Below are 8,420 nucleotides of genomic sequence, written 5' to 3'. Positions count from 1 at the left end.
AGAAAAGAAGCATAAAAAGAAAAAAAAAAATAATGACTCTTCGAACGAGAGGGGTCGCCCGAGAGAGGTTGGTTTGTTGCTTGCTATCCCTCGTTGCCAATCGTTGCCAAGCGTTGCCAAGCTTCTCTCTTTTCCCTTCCCAGCCTCGAACGAACAAATTAACGAATTAACGATCAAGGAGAAGGATGAGGAGGAGGAGGAGGAAGAGGCTGCCCCTCTCGGGTATACACCCCGAATCGAGTATAAAAAAGAGCTTATATAACACAATTGATGAGATATTTTGTAAAAAAGAAAAAAAGTAGAGAGGAGATGACGATTACGATGACGACGATGAATGGACGCGCGTTCGAATGAGAGTGAGAGAGAGAGAGTGAGCGCGCGATCCGAAAAGGAAAGGGAATAAAATTGATGGCGGTAACCGCGAACGTCCGTATGATGTACGTAAATAAATCGATACGTACGAGGGGAAGACGTTCGCTCCGCGAATACTACGATGACGACGATGACCGAAATGAATTTAACATTATTTCGTAAATAAGTTTTTCTTTACCGAAAGAATTAGCTCGTAACGATTAATTATAATTGTAATTTTACGTTATCCATAGGGATTATTACTACTACTATTATTACTACTACTATTACTACTGCTACTACTATTACTACTACTACTACTACTACTAGGTTTTTACCGGTCGTAACACAATCGAAGAAACGAGCGTTTCATGTTCGCGGGTGTAATGCGTATTCACGAATCACGAGATCGCCGACTTCGTCGATTCGATCGATTCTTTCTTTTTTCCCTCCTCCACGTTTCTTTTCCACGTTGTGTTTCTCTATTTTTGTTTTCCGTTTTTTTTTCTTTCTTTCTTTCCAATTACCATTCGTTAATCACCGCTCCGTCTCTCGTTTTTTCACTTTACGATAGAGAAGAAGATGAAAAAAAGGGCCCCTACGGAAGAGAGCACGATCGATATCAAGAGAGAGTGAGAGTGAGAGAGAGAGACGAAGAAATAAGCATCGTGTAAATAATGCTCGATCCTCCTCCGAGTCGGTGTCGCGCCGGGAACTCCACTCCGCGAGTAAGACAATTTCCTAAAAAAGAAAAAGAAAAAAAAGAAAAAAAAAAAAAGAAAGAAAAAGACACGAATTTAACGCTACTACTATTTACACGCAACACGATTGCCTTAAGTCTGTCGCCGTAAAACCGCTTCTGCGCGAAATCGTACCTGCCTTACCGAAGTGAGCCGACCAACGGATGAACCGAAAGGGCCCTTGAACCAAGTTGTTATCGGCCGAGCGAACGAAATAATGTACGAACGTAACCTGTGTTTCGATGTCCGGTGGAAAAAGAAGAAGAGAAACCAGTTCCAACCAACCAGTCTTGTCGGGCTTTACAAACGGTGTAAATCTATTTTGCAAATTTCCCAGCGTTTTCTCCCTTCCTCCACCCCTTTTTCTTCCTCTTTTTTTTTACATTTTAGAACGCGCGAGAGAGAGAGAGAGAGAGAGAGAAAGAGAGAGCACGATTCGAGTAACGAACGAACGAACGAATGATGCGATTAATCTATTAACTATTCTTAAATGTTTAATCTCTGTTTTCCGCTTTACTTGAAGGTTCTGTATCGTCGCTACTACTAATTGCAGTGGAAAAAAAAAATATACGCAAAACGCACACGCATTTGACACCAAAAAACAAAAAAAACAAAAAAAAAAAAAAATAATACGAAAAAAATGAAAAGAACGACAAAAGATCACTTTCCACTTCCATTTCCCCCTTTTTCCATCCGAGAATATACCGTTCGAGCGGGGAGGGAAAAAGAAGAAACGAGGAGTAATTCATGTAAAAAGTAACGTTTATTATAATTATCCGAATATTATTTCACTCGCGGAACAATCGTATTTACAAATTATAACAAATTATATACGCAAACTTAACAACAAGCCTTATTTACAATATTACAATTCAGATTCTCTCGTATCGATTCTTATCTATCGGTAATCAATAATCGTTATTCGATTCGAATTCGATGAAACTTTAGTGCCATAGAATAATAATAATAATAATATATTAATAATAATATAAATATAATAATATAAATATAATAATAATAATATAATAATATAATAATAATAATAATAATAGGACGGATCGAACGGAACGGACGATCGATCCAAAGAAACTGTCCTCGTATTACCGTACACAGCCGTATACGTGTAGCGTAGCGTGGTATATCGACCAATCCTCGCTCGAACACCGCTCCGATTAAATTGAAATCGCGTTGTCGATTTCAATCACCCACGCGTGTATATATATATATATATATTTTTTTTTCTTTTCCTTTCCTACTTTCGCGACAATTTTTGAAGCCGTGCTTTCAATCCCGTTGCACTCAATTTCAACTTCTCCACCTTCGTTTTGTTCTCGTACTTCTTTTTCATCTCCTCCATCCGTTCCTTCTTTATTCGTTGCTGCTCCTTCTTCCAGATATCCTGTAAACGGGACGCTTAACAAATGGGGAATAGGTTAGAATCTTCGAAGTTACCTTGAAATCCTGGCAGAAACCTAGCCAAAGAGAGAAGAACGCGTTTGGATCGGCCGCGTCGAGATTCGTCCCTTTGGGCTTGTATTGGTAGAACTGCATCACAGCCTTGAATTTTCCCCTAGCCTCGAGCAGTGCCTGCTGCTCGTTGGCCAGTTCTGTTCTCGCCTCCCGAAAGAACGCGTCCATTTTCTCTTTGAACGGGGCCGACGAATCGGGATCCGCCTCGACCACGGCGTTGCATTTTTCGATACAACCTTGTGTGGACAAAAAAATAAGCAGTAGAATAATAAAGAGATATGAGAGAAAATTATATTAGAGTGTCCAATAAGTTTCTTTCAAGGTAGGAATGGGATTTTAACTATGGCTATTTTTATACGAACGTGCGTGCTTATCTGTTAGTCGTTTGTGGCATCGATTTTCAGTCGTCCTAGAGCTCTTTCAAACGCGATTGGCTGTCGCCATATTCGTCCATATTCAGTGACAGGAAAAGTTCTCGTCGAGCATGAGTGACGCTTATTTGACTACTTACGAAGAATGTTCGAAAGATATTCCACAGGACGTAATAAAACTATTTGAATTGTTGTAAAAGTAATACAAAAATGATTTATTAAAATTATTTAGAATGAAAATTAATATGATATTTAACCTCGAGAAAAATATATAATCTATGAATGCTGCTATTGATATCGATAAAATTAAAATTTCAATATATTCAACGGATTATATAAATAGAATTTAAGATTTACGAATATATTATGAAATAATTTATATTTATCCTTTCAAAAAGATTAACATTCTGTACAAAGTTGAAGTCAGTCAGGACAATTTGGACGAAAGTCGTCCGCTATATGATTCGCTAAGACATAATTTTTTCATTTTTCTTTTCGACATTGGAACGAATCAGGGCAGAAATTTTTAACAATTATACCACTCGTTACTCGACCAAACGTTCGAAGAGTTGTTCATGTACAGTGGTGACGAGTGAGGACCTCAGCAATGTAATAAAAACAAATGATGCAGAAGATTATTTTTGTTTATTATTATATCACCAACGACTCGCATTAGCAAAATATAGATGTGAAGCTTAGCAGAATATGCTTGATACAGTGGCGCGTGTGGTCTGAAGATTTCATTGGGAACACATTCAACGTATTAAGATATTTTTCTGCACCGTTCAATATGAATAGTCAAAGGAAGCATTTGCAACATGTTAATGCTTCGTTGTTTTAAAAATGTGCAAATGTTACTGCAGATTTGTACCTTGTTTAGAGAATGGTGCTACGATTTTATTATTACGACCATCCGTGATTGGTTTAAGGGATTTAGAGCTGGCAATTTCGACTCGAAAGATGAAGGATACACGGATCTTGTCAAGGCTATCTCGCTGAAAATCCGCGAAATAGCGGATGCCACTAACATTTCCAGGAAAACGATAGATCAGAATGGGATATGTCGATCGATGTAAGATTTCCACAGTTATTGAATCATGGAATCATGTCTCTACGTGTGATTTCCTTCTTCAGTGACATGAAAGAGAAAATCCTATCTTAAAAATGCTTGTCAGTGGAGATTTAGATTTTGTATCAAAATATGGATCGAAAATAATGCATTTGATTTAAGGATTAAATAGATTCAGAAGGATTCAACTGTCTTCGAAGGAGGATTTCATCATCGAATAAAATTCAGATCTCGCTCTATCCGACTACTATACTTGTTCCTGTTGTTGAAAAATTCTCTCTGTGATAAACAATTCGTGAGTGAAATAAATAAAGTTCTTTTGTCCATTTGGTGGGATTGGAAAGATGTAGTTTATTATGAGCTCCTTTCTCAAGATATTGAAATTCATCAATTCCATAAAATATTGCGATCTTGATGAATTGAGAGCCGCCATTGCGGAAAAACGGCCAGAATTGGCGAACTGAGACAATGCAAAACCGCACGTTGCATTGACTGTAAGAGAAAAGCTGTTACAGTTTACAGATTGGGACTGAATTTGATGACTTGTTCCTGTCGTTAAAAAATTCTCTCCATGATAAATGGTTCCATGAGCGAAATAAAAATGCACCTCGAGGAATATTTTGCGAGTAAGCCAATAATTTTGGAAAAAGGGAATAAGGCTTCCTGAGAAAAGTAGAAATATCGTGTATTCATTTCATATGAGGAAAAAAAAAAGAAAAAAACTTATAAACCACCCTAATAATTCTTTCTCCCTTTTCGTTTTCCAAATTCAAAATTTTATTACGTAAATCAGGTACAGGATTACGTCTCAAAATATCATTCTCTATAACCTTTCCTCATTTGATGGATAAATTATAAATTCCAACCCCGAAGAACGACAATGCAAAATGTAGCATCGAGGAATATTTTGGAAAGAATTCAAAAATTCGAAAGTTCCTTCAAAAATTTTGGAAAGAAAGAACAATGAGATTTCTCGAGAAATGTAAGAATATGAATATGAACAAAAATATGTATTCATTTCGTATGGGAAAAAGACACTTAATAATTTTTTTTTCCCTTATAATCCTAATAAATCAGAGATCCAAGATTTCAAAATATTATTCTCTATAATCTTTTCCCATTTTGTGGGTAAATTATAAATTCGAAAAATGACAATGCAAAACGTAGCATCGAGGAATATTTTGCCTCCAAAAATTTTGGAAAGAGGAAACAATGAGGCGTCTCGAGAGTTGTAAAAATATGATAGAGCAAAAGTATCGTGTATTTCATATATAAAAAAAAAAAAAAAAAAAAAAAAAAAAAAAAGAAAGAAAGAAACTTATAAAACACCCTAATAATTCTTTCTCCCTTTTCGTTTTCCAAATTCAAGATTTTATTATGTGAATCGAGTACAAGATTACGTCTCAAAATATCATACTCTATAACTTTTCCTCATTTCATGGGTAAATTATAAATTCCAACCCTAAAGAACAACAGTGCAAAATGTTGCATCGAGGAATATCAAAAATTTCAAAAATTCAAAAATTTTGGAAAGAGGGAACAATGAGGCTTCTCGAGAAATGTAAAAATATGAATATAAGCAAAAATATCGTGTATTCATTTCGTATGGAAAAAAGACACCTAATAATTATTTTTCCCTTATAAGACATCTTAATAAATCAGGTCCAAGATTATTGTTTCAAAATATTATTCCTCATAATCTTTTCCCATTTTGTGGGTAAATTATAAATTCGAAAAACGACAATGCAAAACGTAGCATCGAGGAATATTTTGCCTTCAAAAATTTTGGAAAGAGGAAACAATGAGGCTCCTCGAGAGTTGTAAAAATATGATAGAGCAAAAGTATCGTGTATTTCATATATATAAAAAAAAAAAAAAAAAAAAAAAAGAAAGAAAGAAACTTATAAAACACCCTAATAATTTTTTCTCTCTTTTCGTTTTTCAAATTCAAGATTTTATTATTTAAAAAAAAATATGATAGAGCAGAAATATCGTATTTCATGTATTTCATATGGAAAAAAAAAAAAAAAAAGAAAGAAACTTAATAAAATACCCTAATAATTCTTTCTCCCCTTTCGTTTTCCAAATTCAAGATTTTATTATTTAAAAAAAAATATAATAGAGCAGAAATATCGTATTTCGTATGGAAAAAAAAAAAAAAAAGAAAGAAACTTAATAAAATACCCTAATCATTCTTTCTCCCCTTTCGTTTTCCAAATTCAAGATTTTATTATTTAAAAAAAAATATAATAAAGCAGAAATATCGTTTTTCGTATGGAAAAAAAAAAAAAAAAGAAAGAAACTTAATAAAATACCCTAATCATTCTTTCTCCCCTTTCGTTTTCCAAATTCAAGATTTTATTATTTAAAAAAAAATATAATAAAGCAGAAATATCGTTTTTCGTATGGAAAAAAAAAAAAAAAAGAAAGGAACTTATGGGACACACCCTGATACATATATAATCGCGTTTACCTTCGAGCTCGTTCTTCAACCTGTCCAACTCGCCGGATAGATTTTCGAAATTGATGGTGGAAGCCGCCTCCATGTCGGCGGGTTCTGGAATCGGAAGCGGTAACGGCTCGTCGAAATTGTGATCCCTCTCCTGTGCCAACCTCGCCCTAACTATATAGTGGAGCAACGTGACGCCCGCCACGTTCGACTTCACGTCCTTCAATCTGCCTAGAATCTCGAGGCCGAAACCGTCCGCCTGCCCCCGCGTCCTGTTCCCCCCGTTCATGTAATTGCCGAACGTGAGGATCAACGCCATCACCCTCTTCAGGGAGCTCGAGTTCCGCAAGAAGTCGCAGGTGCTACGAAGATTCGTCAGCTTCGACGAGACGTTCGAGATAGCGTCCTGGAACTCGGCCTGGAACATCAAACACGCTATCCTCTCCGTGAAATGATTGATATCGGCAAGTCTCTTGAGGAAAATCTCCGGTTGGTCGAGGGGGACGTCGGGATTCGCGGCCTCGAAAGCTTTTATATCCTCCAATTCTTTCTTCGTTGGCCTCTGCATGCAAAAAAAAGGTGGAAGGTGGTGATTAATCGTCGTGGACACGTGGGTGGTAAAATTTTTGCGCTCCAACGGCCACCACTTCGAATTCGAACGGGGACAATATTTGTTCACGCTTGATTGTTTTGGAATATCGGTTCGTAAATGGGTTTCCTAAGCTCTTAGCGTATAATCTTATGGGGTCTTATCTCGAAGATCAGCGATGGAAATATTATTTTCAAAGTTCTTGAGATTTGTAAGCATGGAATACGGTAATGAAATTAGTTGAAGTGAAGACGAGTTTGATTTTTCGTTATCGAAATTAATTCTACTTGGAAAGAGATTAATAATAGAGAAAGCAACGATGAAGATGCAATAAGAGGTATAAGAAGACGAAAAGTAAGAATAATAATAGATAGTGTGAAAACAATCAAGTGAAGATATCGCGGAAGATAAGGAAAATTTCGATATAAATATACCACGAAGAATGCAATTTGTAGCGAAAAATCTGCAGGACCGCAATTTCGAATATGAATGAATCATTACATTTTTTTAAACTATTTTTCATTGATGAATTTATTAATAAAATAACGCGCGAATCAAATAATTATGCAATAAAAAATTAGAAAGGAAAAATACTATTGCCTTACTATTGCCCTGACAAACTTGAGGATCTTAATAATATCGTAAAATATCACAACAATATAGACTTTCTTAATATATAAAGATACATAAGATATCGAAATATAAAAATTTTATGCGTTAATTCGTGCGTGAAATCGTTTTAAATTAGCTGTAAGAAAACATCGAATATTCAAGGGTCCGCGAAACGCGTGGAGCGCAGAGTTAATATCGATACCTACGATCTCGTATATCTGTTGCAACGCCTCCAAATTGATCACGCTCGTGTCCAAATTGTAAACGGCGTTCTCGACCTCGCAGAAATCTACGCGCAAACTCTTCTCCAATATACCGACCGTCTTGGACCGTTTCGAGTCGAGGATCTTGGCAGGCTGCACTTTAGACGGCCTCGTGGCCTCGTCCGTTCTTTTCACGGGCTTTCTTGACGCGGTTACCTGACGCGAGAAAAGGCCGGCGAACTCTTTCATGTCCAAGTTTTTCTCTTCCTCTAGCTCCGCCCACAGCGGGATCTGCGAAACGACGACGAACGGTCGATAAATAAATACTCCGCTTTCCCCCCTCCTCGTAAAGCGACGACAAAAAAAGGAAATATTACGTGCACGTGCGAATCCGTAGCATCGGTGGAGCCACCACGCTCTGTCGGTACTACAGGCACCAATATCCTCGTCCAGTAAAGCGGTTTCATAGGGACCTCGGGGCAGAGTGGCTCCTTCCTCATACCTAAACGGAACGAAGAAGAAGAAGAAAAAGGAGAAGAGAATGAGGTTGTTTCGACGACAAACGG

General features: G+C 36.7%; 1 protein-coding gene across 1 annotated transcript in view; it reads left to right on the top strand.

Annotated features, from left to right (window-relative positions):
- LOC102676092 (microtubule-actin cross-linking factor 1-like) overlaps positions 1-8,420 on the top strand; it is an 81,873-nt gene that overhangs the window by 56,641 nt on the left and 16,812 nt on the right.

The sequence above is a fragment of the Apis dorsata genome, unplaced genomic scaffold (assembly GCF_000469605.1).
Source record: "Apis dorsata unplaced genomic scaffold, Apis dorsata 1.3 scaffold_92, whole genome shotgun sequence".
Lineage (NCBI taxonomy): Eukaryota > Metazoa > Arthropoda > Insecta > Hymenoptera > Apidae > Apis > Apis dorsata.
The sequence above is the reverse complement of the archived record's forward strand: the minus strand, read 5'-3'. Positions and strand labels throughout refer to the sequence as shown.